This window comes from Candoia aspera, chromosome 13 (genome assembly GCF_035149785.1).
Source record: "Candoia aspera isolate rCanAsp1 chromosome 13, rCanAsp1.hap2, whole genome shotgun sequence".
Taxonomy (NCBI): Eukaryota; Metazoa; Chordata; class Lepidosauria; order Squamata; family Boidae; genus Candoia; species Candoia aspera.
In genome coordinates, this window is record NC_086165.1 from 21,152,703 (window position 1) to 21,172,196 (window position 19,494).

The following is a 19,494-nucleotide window of genomic DNA, read 5'->3' on the forward strand; positions in this document are numbered from 1 at the left end:
GTGTTTGATACAATCTCTAAATGCCACTAATTGTAGGGGTATTTCTGTTTTACTGTATGTTGTCTTAGTAAGCATAAGTTTTTAGTTATTATGCTTTCTCCAGATTATTTTTAAATGTTGTAAAGATTGGTACAACATTGGTATTACACTTTAAATGGAAAAGAAAAAAAACCAGTTGTATTTTTCGTTGTTTTTATGAACTGTGAGGAGACTGTTTCGGTTGCTCAGTTGTGTTTTTGAGAAGTATGGGGATTCTGTACTCCTAAATACTCTTCAACATGCTTTTTTTTTGTACGTTATTTTATTTTACCAATGTCTTAAAAATGCAGTTACTAGAAAGTATATGTAAGTAGCTCTGGTATGTTGTTTTGTGTTTTTGTCTTAAATGAACCTTTTAAAGCTGGAAACAAATCCAAAGCTTTGATACTAAATTTCCAGTAATGGAGTTTTATGAAGGTGCTACCGTACTCCTTCAGTTTTTTGTAAAGAAAAAGAATGATACTAATTTTAATTGGTGTGCAACCTTCATAACATACCTGGGATGTGGATGGGCATCAGTGATGGTTGTGTGGTGGTGATGATTATGACCTTCAGTTGCAGATATTTATATGTATTTTTGAATGGTCGTCTTTGGTGTATTGCCATTGTAAGCCACTTAGATTCACTTTGATGAAAAAGGTATAAAAGTACTGATAAATACATAAACGAGGTAGCATTTTGAAATGATGTGTGAGCCTCCAAGCATGGGGAACAAAAATAAAACTTTATAAAGCTTTGGCACAGTAATCAAATAAATTCCAGCCAATGGCCAACTGTTACGGGAACTGAGTCTCCAAACATATGATGGACATCAGGATGCTTATCCTTTAAAGAAACAACTCCCCACTCTTCAATTTTGGGTCCTGATTTAATTTTTTTCTTGAATATTTTTCATTGGGGAACTCTACCTTAACCTTAGTTATTTACAGTACAGTTTCACAGTTTAAATTATGAATTGTCTTACATAAAAAAATCCATTTGAATGAACAATGGCTTTTAGATGCAGTTTGCCAGGTACCTGTCATTTTAAAAGTCTTTATTCCTCCATGCGACAGCTGCAAAGTTCAAATAAGCAGCTTTGCATTGCTGTGAAAAATATAGGCCCGTAATAGGTATGTTTGCCAATAAAAATTAGATTGCAGATTTTATGCACAAGTAAAAATAAACAGTGTGTGTATACTTGTTCATGAAGGGTCTTCTACTTTATTAGAAGTCCTTTTCAATGATATTTACAAAGATATTGGAATTTTTAAATTAAAACACTCTTTAATAAAAGCTGCATATTCTTTTAAGCATTTTTCATTGGGTTAAAGGTATTCCATATAAAGAATCACTGGTGGTTGCTCTTGGATGCATGAAGTTATTTTAAATTTCTTATATTAAAATTGTTAGTTGACAAATGGTAGTTTTTTATTTGGTGTATTTAAGATCAGGCATATGTAGACAAAGAGAGGGAAAAGAAAACTAAATAGCTGTTTGTATGGAGAAGAGAAAACTGCAAAGAGGATGAAGGAAAAACATCCTAAAATCTTAAAGATTGCATTTTATATCCTCCTGTCATTCTAGTTTATATGCATGAACCAGTATAGTAGTAAGGACTCGTATCAAGCTAAGATTTAATGTAGTTGCTTGATTTTTACTTGGTATGTTGAGAGAATCTAGTCATTTGTGATTTATTAAATCCTGGTTAAAATAAACATGAGTTAATGCAATGTGTGAACCCAGCTACAGTCTAAATATGGTTCTCTAAGAGTTAGGGAGAGCATGATTTGAAATAGAGTACTGTAGAAATAATAATAATGTCAGAAATAACTAAGAATTTGATTTGAGGGAGTGTTTACATTAATAGTAGATATTTATAAAATATTTATAAAAGCATTAAAAGTATTTAAATGCATTAAGTTCACACTAATTAAACTTTGGTTTTATATTTGTAATGTGCAAACCTGATATATCAATTATTGGAACCATTGGAAGAGTTTTGATCAGGAAAAGAGGCTACTCTAGAGGTAAGTGGCAAGAAGTGAGGAGAATTCGAAAATCACAACCCAGATGAAAGTTGTCAATGCGGTGAACAAGGGAGTTCACATTATTTGACTATTCCAGAATGTTGTAGGGGATGCAAGATAATTTCCCGTTTCAATCAAGCTATTGTTGGAAAATCTGGACATTTAAAATAAAATGTCACAGAGATGGCTAGAAATGCAAAATAAAGCAGACAGCTGGGTGGCAGTTGTGGAGATATGGGAATTGGCCTTTTCCCTAGAGAGGTTGATGTTCAGCAAAAAATCATTTGTTCCACCAGGAATTCTAGAAGAACAGGATGAAGGAGCAGGACTGAAGTTTGAGGTTGATAGAAACACAGTAAAGGTGAATGAGTTTAAATCTCAAAGACCAAATGAATTGAATACTAAGTTTCTGAAGATACTAACTGATGGTCTGGACAAGCTGTTATGTATTATGTTGGAGAAATCCAGGAAGACTGGGAAATGCCAAATTACTGAAGGAGAGCAAATGCCCTTATCTTCAAAAAGATAAAGAGGAAGATATTTAAACTACAGTCAGTCTGATATTGATACCCTGGGAAGATTCTAGAACAGGTTATGAAGAGATTGATCTAAGAACTTTGAAAACTATTCAGTAGTTACCAGAATTCAATATTGATTTGTCAAGAACAAATACTGCCTGATTAATCTTTCTTTCAGATCATTTACTTCATGGATAGTGGAAGTGCTATAAATATAATATATCTTGACTTCAAAACATCAGAGAAGGCCCCCATGACATGCCGATTAGCAAGCTTGTTAAGGCTATGGTGGATGGCATGATAATTAAGTGGATACATACTGGCCCAAAATTGTATTCACCTGTTAGTCAGTGATTCCTCATTAAATTGGAGAGAGACATCCAGTGGGGAGCCACAAGATCAGTCCTGGGCCTTTTGCTCTTCAATATTTTCATTAATGATTTCAGTGAACAGATGGAGGGATTGCTTACCATATTTTTAGGTGATACATAATTGGTTGGATAGCTAATAACCCCAGGACAGGGGTTGGCATACTTTTTTCGCACCCCTCCTCTACCTCTGCAGGCACAGCTGGCAGGTCTGCAGGCCAAGGAACATGGCAGTCATTGGCCAATGCCGGGCCACCAGCAAGGAGGCTGCTGTTGGGCTGCCCCTGCCTGGGACCCCCTGCCCTCAGCCATCAGTCCCACCCCTTACACCGGGAGCTCATCTGAGGCTTGGGCCTGGCAATCTGCTGCCTGCCTGTCTGCTCATGGGCCGTATAAAAACAGGCAGTGGGCCAGAAATAAAATTGAACAATGTTCTTGTTGGTGTAGAGAAATGGGCTGAAATTTAAAACCAAGAAGTTTATAGTTTTTCATTTAGGAAACAAAAATAAAATGGGCAGGAATTATAGTATACTCACTCCTTGTTTAGCGACTACTTCGGTTAGGGACAATTCACAAATATAACATTAATAAACAATAAAAAATTCATTTTCTGACCGATGTGTGCATTTACGACCAAATTTCATGCATCTGATAACACATGCCGGAGTGAGAGTAATGCTGATGTAGCTGTACGAGAGAACTTTTATCTAAATGAAATGGCAGCAACCAGTGGTTTTCAGTGTCTCTCCCTCTCTCTCTGTCACGTGTTCACTTAGCAACTGTTTCGCTGAACCACCTGGTCGTTGGAATGGAACTTGGTCACTAAATGAGGACTGGGTGTAGCAGATTTCAAATGGAACATGCACTAGCAGTGTGATGTAGCTTCAAATACACAGTATTAGTTTCCATCAACAGAAGTGTAATTTTCAAGTCAATGGAAGTAATTGTTGCATTCTGTTATCATTGGTCAGATCCTTCCTTCCTGTTTCGAGAAGGACAGTGAGGATGACTAGGGAATAAAAGCTAAATCCTATGAAATAGCTGGGTATGTATTGCTTTGAGAAATGACAACTGGGAGGGATATGATAGCAATCTTTGAAATGTCAGAAATGGGGTCATGACCTGTTCTTTCTTGCAATTACAGGAATGATTCTCATTGAAAGTTGAGAATTCGAGGATTTTCACTGAAAGTTGGGGAAAAAAATTCCTAACAGAAAGCAAAGTTTAACAGTGGAACCAACTGTCATGTTCGCCGTTGCAATGTTTAATGTACATCGTAACGTTTTGCATGCCATGGTGCTGATGCGCGTTCCGGTTGGGAGGGAACTGCTGGGAGACCTTGTACCAGGCTTGCTATCTGTTCTCATGGGGATGGAATGTGTTTGGGTTATCGTTTGTGTTCAAGGTCCTTTTTACCCATTGATTAGCAGAACTCGTTAGGAGCACCTGGGATGGGGAATTTGAAACGGTTGTACGGGGGGAGGGCTTACGTTCACACCGAGGGTTTTTAGTTTGTATTTGGCGCGCTTTTGCTCATTCTCAGCTTTCTTTGTACTTGCATACTATTCTTAAATAAACCAGATTTGATTCAAGCTCTCGCTTGTGAGTCTGAGTACAATTTAGGATAGGCAACCATTACATAAAGCTGAGAATCCTTTGTGATACCCATTAACTCCTTCCAAGTATAATTCTTGTGAGGAAAATAGTTAACGATGACAGAACTAAGACCAACATCCAGAGTACTGGAACCGCAAGAGGATCCAGCGCCGAAGAGCCCCCTTCCCCCTGACATTTTGTTCTACCCGAGGGGCTCTAGCTCAAGCCCTGAGCTGGGGGGATCCAGCGATGAGGGAGAACCTAAGGCAGAGGCGGCTGGGACTTCCTGGAAGTATCGGTTCCCCTTGACCCCTGAGGGGGAATCGACCCAAATGGCACCAGAAAAACGACCTGACACTCGACGAGGGGAAGAATCGGTGACCCCTGAGAGGATGAGAAGGTTGGAGGCGAAGGTGGAGTCGATGGAAGACCTGTTGAAAATCCTGTCGATCGCGATGGGTGACCAGGGAAGCCGCGACGAGAATCCTCGCTCCCCGCAGCCCTCTCCCCTTCCTCCTAGCGGACCGCCGGTGGTCAGAGGCAGGAGATGACATCACGACAGAGCCTCACCACAAAGAGGGTCCTCTGGGGTGTCCTGGGGCCCTACCACTCAACCCGCAGCTGGTTCCCCTCCAACCAGGAAGGTGGTGAAGGACTTTGCTGTCAAATTCGATGGGGATCCCACCAAACTTTCCTTCTTCATAACCAACGCGAAGAACTACATGAAGCAATACAGGTCGTGTTTCACCTCTGAGTGAATTACCCGGCCATTACCCCTAAGCTGAAGGGCAGAGCAGCTGACTGGTATGCCCAACTGACGGAGGCTGACGCTCCTGAACTTGGGTCGTTCGACGACTTCATGTTCGCCTTGAAGCTGTTCTTTGAGGACCCCCTAGCCAAAGCCAGGGCTAAGGAGGCGCTCAAGGAACTCACCCAAGGACCCAGGTTGGTAGCCGACTATGCCCTAGAATTTAAAGCTTTGGCGGGCAAGGTTCCCAACTGGTCCCAATCCACACTCATCGAGAGGTTTAAAGAAGGACTTAACCGAGACGTCCTCAGATGGGCAGTGGGCAGAGACGACCCGGAGTCACTGTACGAGTGGATCTGTTTGGCTGGCAAGGCTGAGCATGCCCAGCGCACCTACATGCAGACCCGACGAACCGAGAAAACAACGACCCTGACGCGGGGACCTTGGAGCAGAACAACGACTGCCCCACCGAGCCACCAAGCAGGAGACAAAGAGAAGGATCACCGCTATGCACGAGGACAGTGCCTCCGTTGTGGGAAAGGAGGCTATCGTGCCGCCGAGTGCCCGAAACTCAAGTCCGGAGATCGAGCGACGAAAGCCCTGGCCATGTTGCCCCAGGCATCGCGCCGAACGACCGCGGCCAAAGGTGCTACCGACATTGAAGAAGACCTATATCTCTACACAGAGGTTGAGGATGCTGCAAAAGAACCGGCGGGAAACGCCAGCCACCTGCCCTGAACTGCGCCCTGGGGCAGGTGGAGGAGGATGGGCGTGAGGATGCTATGGTGAGTGCTGATTGCCCCACTCTGGCAGTGAAAGTGAAGCTGGACTCCCGCACCCGAACCACGGAAGTTTGGGCTCTGGTGGACTCTGGGTGTTTGAGGTGCCTCATCCACCCGGATCTAGTGAGTGCACTAGACCTGCCTAGTTTCCCTCTCCAGCAGTCTTTGCTCTTTACCCAGCTAGATGGGTCAACAGCGGGGGGAGGGTCCAGCAACTCATTTCACTGGGAATGTAGCAATGCAAATGGGCAGCCACAAAGAGGCGTTAAAATTAATCATCGCACCTGTCGGCGATCCCATGGTAATTCTAGGGATCCCCTGGTTAACTTGGCGAAACCTCTACATAAACTGGCAGCATCGGACCCTTACCTTTAGCAATGGGTTTTACCAAGCCCCTACAGTGGGGAGACCCTTAAGTGTGTGGGGGGGGCAGGGCTGCGATCGCAGCACCGCACCCCAACTTACTGCAGTTGAAGGGGCTGCCGGACCGCTACCGAGACTTTGGGGACATATTTGGGGAAATGGAGGCAGACCAGCTGCCATCCCATCGCAAAACTCTGCAATTGAGTTGCTCCCCAACGCGCAGCTGCCCAAACCGAAAATTTACCCAATGACTAAGAAAGAACTAGAGGCATTGCGTGAGCCCTCAAGTGGTTGGGACTGTTCTCTCTTTACCACAATTGGGACTGGCTGCTGTCACCCGAAGCCAGACCCGCGCTCTGCCAGCTCAGGGCACCACCCCCTCACAGACCTGCAGACAGCCTCTCCCTTGTCAGTTGCAGTCCGACTTTCTCCAGGCAGTGAAATCTGACACTTGGTTGCTGGCTAATCGAGACAAAGTTTCCTTCAAGGATGATCTCGCATGGGTCGGCCACTGCCTTTATGTGCCTGAAACTTTGCGTGCTTTGGTGTTGCACTGTTCCCATGACGATAAATTGGCGGGCCATTTTGGTTTCATCAAAACCCTGCATTTGGCCCGCCGCCAATTTTGGTGGCCCTCGCTGCGGCGGGATGTTAAAGACTATGTTGCCTCTTGCCCTGTCTGTGCCATGTCAAAACGAAAAGGGGGGAAACCAGAAGGGCTTCTCCAGCCTGTGGCCAGCCCATCTCGTCCCTGGGCTGAGATCTCTATGGACTTTATCATTGACCTCCCACCCAGTCAAAAGAAAACTGTCATTTGGGTTGTAAAATATTTTTTCTCCAAACAAGCCCATTTTATTCTGTGTGCCTCGCTGCCATCTGCCCAGCAGCTGGCTCGCTTCTTCCTGTTTCACAACTACTGTCTCCACGGCTGCCCCTCCCATTTGGTGACCGACTGCGGCACACAATTTATCTCCCAATTTTGGTGGTCCTTTTTGAAATTGATTGGCACCGAACAAGCCTTGTCCACGGCGTCGCATCCGCAGACGGATGGATCTACTGAGATTCTTAATTCAACCCTGGAGCAATTTCTTCGCTCCTACACCAATTACCATCAGGACAATTGGGTCGACCTGCTGCCCTTTGCCGAAGTGGCTTACAACAATGCTGTTCACCAGAGCACCGGACAGACCCCTTTCTGGGTTGTTTTCGGACAGGACTTTGTTCTCACCCCTGAATTGCCCCAACCCCCTTCTACCTCCTGCTCGGCTCATGATTGGGCTGCGCGGCTGGCTGATTCCTGGCCGGTAATTAGGCAGGCTCTGAGTGATGCTCAGGCTACCTACAAACTCTACGCTGACAAACACTGTTCTCTCCAGCACACATTCAAAATTGGGGATCAGGTTTATCTTTCCACAAAGTTCATAAAGTCCACGCAACCTTCCAAGAAGCTTGCCCCCAAGTTCATCGGCCCATTCCCCATTGTTGCTCTTATCAATCCTGTTACTGTCAAGCTGGACTTGCCCCACAATTTAAAACGTTTGCACCCTGTTTTCCATTGCAGCTTACTCAAGCCGGCTCACCACTCCGCTCACTGGCACCCCCAACCTCCTCCGCCGCCTCCTATCATGATCGATGGCAAGCAGCACTTTGAAATCAAAGAGGTCGTCGACTCCCACAAGCTTCGCAACTCCCTGCAGTACCTCGTTCGCTGGAAGCACTTCTCCCACCCTGAGTGGGTGCCTGCTCGCCATGTCAATGCTCCTGATTTAATTCGCCGCTTTCACTTAGCTTACCCTTCGAAGCCTGTGGCTTGACTGTTATTTTTCTTGTTCTATGTTATTGGGATTTTTCTGTCTTTTGGGGGGGCGGTATGTCATGTTCGCCGTTGCAATGTTTAATGTACATCGTAACGTTTTGCATGCCATGGTGCTGATGCACGTTCCGGTTGGGAGGGAGCTGCTGGGAGACCTTGTACCAGGCTTGCTATCTGTTCTCATGGGGATGGAATGTGTTTGGGTTATTGTTTGTGTTCAAGGTCCTTTTTACCCGTTGATTAGCAGAACTCGTTAGGAGCACCTGGGATGGGGAATTTGAAACGGTTGTACGGGGGGAGGGCTTACGTTCGCACCGAGGGTTTTTAGTTTGTATTTGGCGCACTTTTGCTCATTCTCAGCTTTCTTTGTACTTGCATAAGGTAAAGGTAAAGGTTTCCCTTGACGTAAAGTCCAGTCGTGTCCGACTCTAGGGGGCGGTGCTCATCTCCGTTTCTAAGCCTTGGAGCCGGCGTTGTCATAGACACTTCCGGGTCATGTGGCCAGCATGACGACTCGGAACGCCGTTACCTTCCCGCCGAAGCGGTACCTATTGATCTACTCACATTTGCATGTTTTCGAACTGCTAGGTGAGCAGGAGCTGGGATTAACAACGGGAGCTCACCCCGCCGCACGGCATACTATTCTTAAATAAACCAGATTTGATTCAAGCTCTCGCTTCTGAGTCTGAGTACAATTTAAGATAGGCAACCATTACACCAACTGGCCAGAGAAGTGTGGGCTCCATACACTGGACATGTTGAAGTAGGAGGGAGGCAACCATCTGTCTGGAATGCTTTAATTTGAATTCATGTACAGAGCAGGAGTTGGATATGATGAGCTAAATGGCCCTTTTTGTTCTCTATTGAGAGTGCTTTCCATTAGTTGGGAAGCAACTCTGATAGTTTTATCAGTGGCTTACTCTTCTTTCATTGTAATAGTAGCTGTCTGAAACTTCAGTAGCTGTCTGAAGGGGTTGATAAGCTGAAGAGTTTGGGGAGCCCTGCTGTAGACGGTGCACTGCTGATTCCTCAGATAAGCTAATCAATATTTTGACCAGTGTCTGTCCCTGTTCATGACCAGATAAGGATTTTCACTAGAAAAGATTTGTTTGGAAATAATTCCTACTCAAACTAAAACATTTGACACGTACATAGGGACTGCAACTTTCAGAGTGTTAGTAAACTGCTCTTAGCTAAGTACAGTCTGCCCTTCCTGTCTACCTGATAAAGTGTGCATGTACAGGTAGCTTCATTGAACGACCACTCGTTCAGTGACCGAGGTTACGACGGCATTGAATGAGGGAGACTTATGATGGGTCCTCATAGTTGTTGCTGTTGCAGCCTCTCACAGCCACGTGATTGCCATTTGCAACCTTCACTGCCAGCTTCCAACAAGCAAAGGCAATGGGGAAGCCAGCATGAGGTCGCAAACGGCATCACATGATCACAGGATGCTGCAACTGCGTGGGATTTGCCTAACGATGGCAACTGGGACTGCCGCAACTGCTGTCATAAGTCAGTGCAATCACATGATGTTGCGCTTTATGACCACATCACTTAGCGCCAGAATTGCGGTCCCAATTACTGACTACTAAAAAACCCTAAAGTAAAATCAAAGAAGGATGTGTGCTGTATAGGCTGGAAAGAAATCTTGATGAGACCTTGTACTGAAATACCTTTTGTCTCTTGAAATGAATATTGTATGCGGCTGGGAGGCTGGAAGGATTGATTGGAGTAGAAATTTATATAATAATAATACTACTGAGGTAGAAGTTTGGCAGAGGAGAATAGGAAATGCACAATTCAGCTGTCCATAAGAAAGTTTTAATGAGGGCTGCTTGTACCCTTGCCGCTTAAGCAGAATATGTTTGTCCTATGAAAACTGTACTAGGTCATTGTAGACTAGCATTTAAAATGTCTGTACTGAGCTGGAATGTGAATTGTTTCTTGTTAAAAAATCAGTATGTTAAGTTGCCAGTAGCTGAATACAGAAAATCTGCCTGCTTTCCAGGGTGAGGCAGTTCTGGTAAATGAGGGAAGAGCACTGATCTTTCAGAAGTCACACTTCCTTCAGTGATTAACTGATACCTCCTCAATGGTATCTCTCTAGTGCAGCGATGGCGAACCTTTCAGGCTCGGCGTGTCAAAAATTTGGAAAATTCCTAACTTGACGCTGCTGGTGTGTCACCCCCCCCCCGAAAAAAAGAGAAACAATTCTTTAGATATTCATTTATTTAAAAAAAATCCAATCCAATCATGTGTGGTGCTATTATATAAAGAAACATCAAATAATTACAAAAATATGAGTAAAACGAACTCAGACACATGTAAAATAATAATAATGAAAAACAGGTTTATTATTAAACCAGTTTCATTATTAAAAACAGTTTCATACAGCGTATTAATCAAACAGGAAAACCACAATTATGCAGAAGTATAAAGTGAGGAAAAGTAAAGAAAAACCAGTTACTTAAAATAGAGAAAACAATTTCCACACTGATAATTGGGCTTAGAATATTATTATTGGGCTTAGAATATTATTATTGCCCCTTTGTGCAAAGCTGGTACCTGGAGAAGCTGCTTGCAAATTGCGCAAAGCCAGCAAAAGCACGCCCCTTCACTCAAAAGCGCCCCTTCGCACCAAGGCATGCCCCTTGCACACCCCCTTGCACACCTTTGCACAAAGTGCAAACAGCTTCTCCAGGAACTGGTTTTGTGCAAAGGTGCAAGAACAATTACTATTATTATTAGTACTGCACCCTCACGCTTACAAATTGCACATGGCTTCTGCAGGAACTGGCTTCGGCAAGAGGGAGCAAGAAGGCAGCAAGGTGAGCTGGGTCAGCAGAGGGTCTTGGAGGTGGCGAGGGCGACTGTGGCTTCCCGGGGCATGGCAAGCAGAGCCAGAGCTGTGCGGTTCTGGGGCTGCTTGCCACCCTGCAAGGCAGGGTGCAGGGCAGCCAAAAGAGCAGAGATCGGGCAGTGCCTTTTGTTCAATTTCTTTGGTAAGCCAAACAGGGAGAATAGTCGTTGAGTGTGGGCGATTGCTGGTGTGTCACCTTTGACACGCGTGTCGTAGGTTCATCATCACTGCTCTGGTGGTTGGAGACACCAGATACATTTACAATAAACATGCAGGAGCATTCGTCTGCTTAATGTTAGAGATGAAGGTGTGGAGGATTTTGAGTCAAGGCGTGCACCTGCATTAGCGTCTTTGGAAGATTAGTTTTGCTCTCTTGAAAGAAAGAAGGAACAAAGTTATGCAAGTCTTAAAGTCTAGGATTTCCAGGGTAACATTTTAAGAATTCCTACATATAACATAAGTAGGTTAAGACAGATAAGCGAAACTGGTGATTTCAATAAGTAGGTAAAGCTAGAATGCCGGGAAGAGGGAGTCAGACTTAAAAGGGACATGGACATTGCAAGATGCATAGCTTATGCAGGAGGGCTGGTTCCCATTTGAAGCGCAGCACGTGCAGTCTGTTGACCTGGGAAAGCCGATGAAAGGAAAGGAAAGGAAAGGAAAGGGCAACTTCCTTATCAGAAGAGCTGATGCTTTCTCTTCTTCAGTTCAGAAAGAAGGCTCCCAATCCTGTATTGATGGCAAGATTTCTCTTTTCCTATTTTGTGCCAGATTGATATTTGCTGCTGTCAGCATATATCTTGATAAATTATGATCCCTTTCGTTTATATTCTCTGGGATCATACGTAATGAAATATTTGTGGTTTTGATTCAAATTTTATTTTCACAGTTTTCTGAATGTTTTGGTGTGTTTCTTTCTAGTCCTTTTGAGTTTTTTTGCATAACCACCACATATGATAAAACGTTCTTTCAGTGTTGTGGCGTTTCCACTGTTTATTGTTATATGGTTTATCCATCTTGACAATTGTTGACAGAGTTACATACTATCTATGTAACATTTTATACCCATTTTCCCTCAGAGTGTAGCTTGGTGTAAATTTTATTGATTTTTTTTCCATAGATCTTCCCATTGTTCTGCTCTTACTGCTTCTTCGAAATTTTGCATCCATTTTATTATACAGTTTTGCATTTGTTCTGTCTTCATATCATATATAAATAGCAATTTGTCAATGTGTCTTAATAAATGAGCTTGATTCTGTATAAGTATTTCAAATTCTGTCATCTTTCTTAGGGTCCTTCCTTCTTTAAAATCGCTTTTTATTTTTCCATTTATTTGCACGTACATTAATCATGGTAGATTTCTTCCTTCATTATGCAACTCTTTAGTCTGTTTCTTGAATCCAGATGTATCATGTTGGCATGTGTAATCGAATCTTTCTTACTGTAATTATCTTGGAAATAAAAAACTTTTCACAGTGATGCTAGTATTGAAATTGTGGGACTTATCTTTGCTTTTAAGGGATTCCAAATTTTTAACAGACTTCCTTTTTAGTATGTCCCTTCAGGTTCTTCTTTTGTTCCCTTATGCCATAAATACCTGTGAAGTCCATTGGCTAAAGCTGCTTGAGATGATCTCTAACTTGAATGCTTTCTCCAATTTTTTTGCCTTATGGCATCAGTGATTACTAACTCAGATGAATCTTGCTGTATCAGGAGTAGAAGACTTTTCTCTAACAGATGCTAAGGAATAACTTTACTGTTACTCCAAATCCTCCAGATCCAAAAAGTTTCCTCTAGCATATTAAATCTATACAGTGGAGAAAGAAACCTACTGTATACTATATGTTCTATATATCACAGAGGACACAGAGTCCTGTTAAAGAAAATAAAACAGTAAACTCATCCATTGATCTAGTGTGCATAAAAATACCAGTTTAGGAAACAGTTTAATACTAGGGACAGCAGTGAGTTTTCTGAAAATATTTGCACTACCTCAGATCAGTGCAGATTTAGTTGAACAAAATTAAAATATATGCAATTTAGTTAAAATATATGCAGTTTTAATTTTACCATTTTTAGATATTTACTGTTTTGACAATAACCAAAAATAATTGAATTTTTAATTAAGACACAAAACTCAGCAAGGTATAAATAGTGTGGTTTAAATATTATGCATAACAATAAATATGTATTAACTCCTTTTTAATGGAATACCGGTAAATAGTCCAAGAATAGTATATACTTATTTACACCTATTTAAAAGAACTGAAAGCAGATTAACATTAGTTTGAACAGGCTTTGTGCACAAATACATTTTATGTTTTTCAGGCATTAATTGACCAGTATATGTTCTGTTAGTGGCTTAGTAATTCCTTGTCCTTAAACAATATGATGAACAAGATATTAATAAAACTAATTTTGTTCTTGATGGGAATTTTTTATCCTATATTACTGAGGCTATCTAAGTCTCTGGAGACAGCATTGAAGTGAGGACAGAAACCAGTGAGAGCCTGGTGGAAAAGGGCTGGAAAAAATGGCTTCTCTGTCACTGACATGGCAACTGTCCATTCAAGTTCTGACAAAGTCTTTCTGCTAGAATCTCACTGGACCATGGCCTCTCCTCAGAAACATGGACTATAGCAGCACAAAATTCAGTATATAGCAGATTGCCATAAAACATTTAAATTATGAAATTATGAAAAGTATAATTATTTAGATAGATATCTATTATATATCTATTTAGATAATCTATCCATAAATATATGTATTTATATATAAATAGATATATAGATATCTATTTACTATCTATTTAGATATCTATCCATCCATCCATCCATCCATCCATCCAAAATATTCCTAATGAATATGCAGTGGAGGTGAAGAATAGATTTAAGGGACTGGACTTAGTAGATAGGGTCCCGGAAGAACTCTGGACAGAAGTTCGCAACATTATTCAGGAGGCGGCAACAAAATACATCCCAAAGAAAGAGAAAACCAAGCAGGCAAAATGGCTGTCTGCTGAGACACTAGAAGTAGCCCAAGAAAGAAGGAAAGCAAAGGCAACAGTGATAGGGGGAGATATGGCCAATTAAATGCAAAATTCCAGAGGTTAGCCAGAAGAGATAAGGAATTATTTTTAAACAAGCAATGCGCAGAAGTGGAAGAAGACAATAGAATAGGAAGGGCAAGAGACCTCTTCCAGAAAATTAGAAACATTGGAGGTAAATTCCGGGTAAAAATGGGTACGATCAAAAACAAAGATAGCAAGGACCTAACAGAAGAAGAAGAGATCAAGAAAAGGTGGCAAGAATATGTGGAAGACCTGTATAGGAAGGATAACAATATCAGGGATAGCTTTGACAGTGTGGTGACTGAGTTAGAGCCAGACATCCTGAAGAGTGAGGTTGATTGGACCTTGAAAAGCACTGCTAACAAGGCAGCAGGAGACGAAGGTATCCCAGCTGAATTGTTTCAAATCTTGCAAGATGATGCTGTCAAGGTGATGCATGCCATATGCCAGAAAATTTGGAAAACACAAGAATGGCCATCAGTTTGGAAAAAATCAACTTATATCCCCATACCAAAAAAGGGAAACACTAAAGAATGTTCGAACTATCAAACAGTGGCACTCATTTCACATGCCAGTAAGGTAATGCTCAAGATCCTGCAAGGTAGCCTCCAGCAATTCATGGAGTGAGAATTGCCAGATGTACATGCTGGGTTTAGAAAAGGCAGAGGAACTAGGGACCAAATTGCCAATATCCGCTGGATAATGGAAAAAGCCAGGGAGTTTCAGAAAAAACATCTATTTGTTTTATTGACTATTCTAAAGCCTTTGACTGTGTGGACCATTACAAATTGTGGCAAGTTCTTAGTGGTATGGGGATACCAAGTCATCTTGTCTGCCTCCTGAGGAATCTGTAGAACGACCAAGTAGCAACAGTAAGAACAGACCATGGAACAACAGACTGGTTTAAGATTGGGAAAGGAGTACGGCAGGGTTGTATACTCTCACCCTACTTATTCAACTTGTACGCAGAACACATCATGTGACGTGCTGGGCTGGATGAATCCAAGATGGGTTAAGATTGCTGGAAGAAACATTAACAATCTCAGATATGCAGATGATACCGCTTTGATGGCTGAAAGCGAGGAGGAACTGAGGAGCCTCATGACGAAGGTGAAAGAAGAAAGTGCAAAAGCTGGCTTGCAGCTAAACCCCCCAAAAACCAAGATTATGACAACCAGCTTGATTGATATAGAGGGGGAAAACATAGAGGCAGTGACAGACTTTGTATTTCTAGGCGCAAAGATTACTGTAGACATTGACTGCAGCCAAGAAATCAGAAGGCGTTTAATTCTTGGGAGGAGAGCAATGACAAATCTCGATAAAATAGTTAAGAGCAGAGACATCACACTGACAACAAAGGCCCACATAGTTAAAGCAATGATGTTCCCCGTAGTAACATATGGCTGCGAGAGCTGGACCATAAGGAAGGCTGAGAGAAGGAAGATAGATGCTTTTGAACTGTGGTGTTGGAGGAAAATGCTGAGAGTGCCTTGGACTGCAAGAAGATCAAACCAGTCCATCCTCCAGGAAATTAAGCCAGACTGCTCACTTGAGGGAATGATATTCAAGGCAAAACTGAAATACTTTGGCCACACAATGAGAAGACAGGACACCCTGGAGAAGATGCTGATGCTAGGGAGAGTGGAGGGCAAAAGGACGAGGGGCCGACCAAGGGCAAGGTGGAGGGATGACATTGTAGAGGTGACGGCTGGAGCAAAGAATCCTGCCATACTATAAATGTGTGTGTGGCTTCGGTGGACAATAGAAATTTCATGTTGAACACCATTAGAATAAAAATGCAAGTGAAACTACTACTTTACGATGCATTGATATAAATGTATGGAATAGTTTTGATTGAACTAATAAGTGCCCTGCTCTTAGAAAAAATATAATTTAATTGTAATTAAAGGAAGTGCAAGAAAGGTCTATTAAAACAGGCATGAGGCAGGAGCAACTCTCCAAGAAGAAAGGTCATGTTTTGGATTTTTTAGTATAGAAACATGGAGAGGGGAGGACAAAGGATACGAGTATGTATTTGTAGAGTAAAGAAAGGATGTGGAGAACTTTTTTGTATAATATTCCTGGGGTGTCAAACTGGGGGAACTCTCTTGTGCTTCAGACCATATTGTAGGCTTTCCCAAGGATAATCTTTTGGCCACTGTGCAAGAGACTCCTGGACTAGATGGCCTTTGGTCTGATGCAGCCTCGTGATTCTTATTTTCCGGTTGCTTTTCTTGCATTTGAACTGCCAAAATCCCAGATTATTTAGGCTTCTTTACAAAACCAAGTCATGCTTATTACACACAAATCCTATGGGGTGAAGGGTTGTGAATCTCAGGATTATTTTAGAGTGTTTTGATAGTACAGGTAGTCCTTGTTTACCTATGGTAATTGGGACCTGCAACTCAGTGGCCAAGTGACGTCGTAAAGCACATGATGTGATTGCGCCAACTTACGACAGCAGTTGCGGCAGTCCCAGTTGCCATTGTTAGGCGAATCCCACATGGTTGCAGAGTCGCATGGTCATGCGATCGCCTTTTGCAACTGCCTGCCAGCTTCCCCACTGACTTTGCTTGTCAGAAGCCAGCAGTGAAGGTCACAAATGGCAATTATGTGACCACGGGACGCTGCAGTGTCATAATTGCAAGTCGGTTGCCAAGCGCCTGAATTGCAATCACGTGACCCCAGGGACTCTGCAATGGCCACAACTATGAGGACCTGGTATAAGTCCCCCTCGTTCAGCACTGTCTTAACTTATAACCATTGCTGGACGAGTGGTCATTCAACAAGGACTACAGTACCTGTAGAATATAAACTCTGCTCAGAATGAATGTTGAATTCAATGTTTTGAAATACTGTTATTTTTGAGTGGCTGAAAGCAATTTCTGCAGGTATGAAACTTAATATTCAATGACAAGTTCTCCTAAGTGGTTTTGCTTTTGTCTTTCTTTCTCAGCACTACTCTCTGCTCTAAAGTCTTTTGGGTGCCTCTTTCCCCACCACCCTTTATCCATCTTCCTCTTAGTTCCTCTCATGCCTTGATTTTGCTGCTTGCAGTTTTAATCCCTGCATTCCCGCCCCCTTCTTGAGTCCCATCTGCCATTCCAATCCATAATCTTGCATCCTCTGTTGTTTCCTCTACTCTTGTTCAGAGCAGCTGTGAATGCTGCTTGCAGAAATCTGTCTTCAAACTTTCTGACTGTCACTGGTATAAGCTTCTGCTTGTACCTTTCCTTCCTTGCAAGACAAAACTCCCTGCCAGCTGGCAGTTGATGCCATGTTTCTCTTGTTCGCAAGGACAGAGTAGATGTGCTTGGATTCCTCATTTTTGTCCGTGACCCTTTTCTCCTCCAGTAAGACCTTTTTTTTCCTAAGTGGTATGCCTTTGCCTCAGTCCACAGATAGCAGCCAAAAGGTTTCTCCCTGCCACAGCTGTACAGCACCAGTTTCAGTTCTTTTTCTTTTAACATAATCTCCCACATGCATCTCACAATAACATCTCTTTATCTCTTAAATACTTGAAGAAATCCTGAATTTTTCTTCTTAGAGCTCTTCTACTGGATATATGGAAGCTGGTTGAATAGCTCCTTTTTTTTTAGAACCGAGCAATTGTGGACAGCAGAGAACTGACTAGCAAATGCTAAACACATTCTTTGAGCTTGTATATATTTGGATACAAAGAAAATGCCATTAATGTGCTGGAGCTGCTGTGCTGAAACTACAGTTTCCAGAGTCTCCTGGAGTTGGGCGGCCAATAAATTTAAATAAATAATAAATAAACACATGTCTTTTTCAGTGATTGACAGACCAATAGATGCCGGTGATGGCTTCCTAACTAATGGCACTATTCCCCCTGTCAAAGGCTGGAGGTGGGGGCTCGAGAGTTTAAGTAACAAAAGCAAAATTAATCTCACTAGCTTTTCTCAACTCCCTGGAAGTATATTATCTTTGTTTTGGCCTTTTGTCTTGATTCTTGTACAATTATTTTAATTTTCTGCGTAGGCAGTCCACAGTCCTCGCCAGGACTGTGTCTAATGCTAATGTATTTTTCTGCAATTACTTGTCCTTAAACTAGACTAACAAATAGCAAAGTAAAACAGCTCCCATCTGCATGGCTAAATTTGATTGGGGTAGTAAAGACTGAAAATGCTAGCAGAGATGACTTGATTTTTCTAGCACTAAAATGAAGACTGTTATATTCCACAACCTTGTTTAACATCAGAGATAACCATAAAATTTAGACAGTAAATAAATCTTCACTTGCAACTCAATATAGGCATTCGTCATTACATTTTAGAGGCACAGGGAGAGTATTCTTTACATAGCCCCATTGAAATAAAATGAAGTAATGCTGGAACTCGGCTGTTCCATTAATTTTAAATGAATCTTAAAGGAGAGTTGAATTGTGGTAGAAAGATTGGTTTGCTCTGGAGGCAAGCAGAAAGATTTGTCTTGGACAGTGGATTTGGGGGATCCAAGGAACACTAGATAATGCATAATATAATAGCCTGTGCATTCTTGCATGTTTGAAAGATGACACCACCCTAAACATTGGCACACAGAAGCCTGGCTGATATAAATTAAGGCATTGGTCTGATTGTTTTTGGCTTACTGTGATGTGAGAATGCATTTACTATAGCTTAGCATTATGTTCAAACCAAGCCACAGTGGCTTCTTGAATAACTTGCTTAAATACCTTGCCTTAACTTTATGTACAAATGAGGTAGTGACTGTAAGTACGGGGTGCTTTTAACAAAGCTTTTTTTTCCTCTTTCCCTGACCCCTGAATTTGCAACTTCATCAAGGAAAGTTGTCTTTGCTTTTCAGGTGAAAGAGAAAGAAGCTGCTAGAAGAGGTAGGATGGAACAAATTGTTTTATTTTTAGCTTAGCACCCTCAACAGCTGTTTTGAAACTGAAACATTTTGTAGGAATTGTAGGCTTGATTTTGGTATCTGAAACCTGTCTAGGTTTGTCCTATTACAAGTCTGGGCTATGTTGTTAGGAAAGCTCAGGAAGGTTGCATATGCTATTGATAGTACTTGTAAATTATCATATTCTGCATAAAATTTACGTGTCGTACGAGTTCGTTAGTTCTTTCCATTTGATGAATGGAATGCGTCACTTCTTAGTCTTCAATTTTAGATCTCTGCATGTTGGTAGAATGCATCTTGTGTTCTTAACTCATCTTTTCAGAATCCTACCAGTGTCTTCTTTACACAAGCTAGAGGGAAAACAGCTATTATCCATCTATGCTACAACCAACCAAAGCACTCACCAGACTGATCCATTTTGTTCTAGGTTTTATAATTTGGAGCACACATCAA

General features: G+C 42.1%; 1 protein-coding gene across 2 annotated transcripts in view; it reads left to right on the forward strand.

Annotated features, from left to right (window-relative positions):
* Positions 1-19,494, forward strand: part of PIAS1 (protein inhibitor of activated STAT 1) — a 73,577-nt gene that overhangs the window by 5,325 nt on the left and 48,758 nt on the right. The window contains exon 1 of one of the 2 annotated variants that reach the window (XM_063313861.1): positions 19,001-19,024. The exons of the other annotated variant lie outside the window; for it this stretch is intronic. The gene's annotated coding sequence lies outside the window, so the exon portion shown is untranslated. Of the gene's footprint in view, positions 1-19,000; positions 19,025-19,494 lie in introns of those variants that run through there. 2 annotated transcript variants of the gene reach the window in all.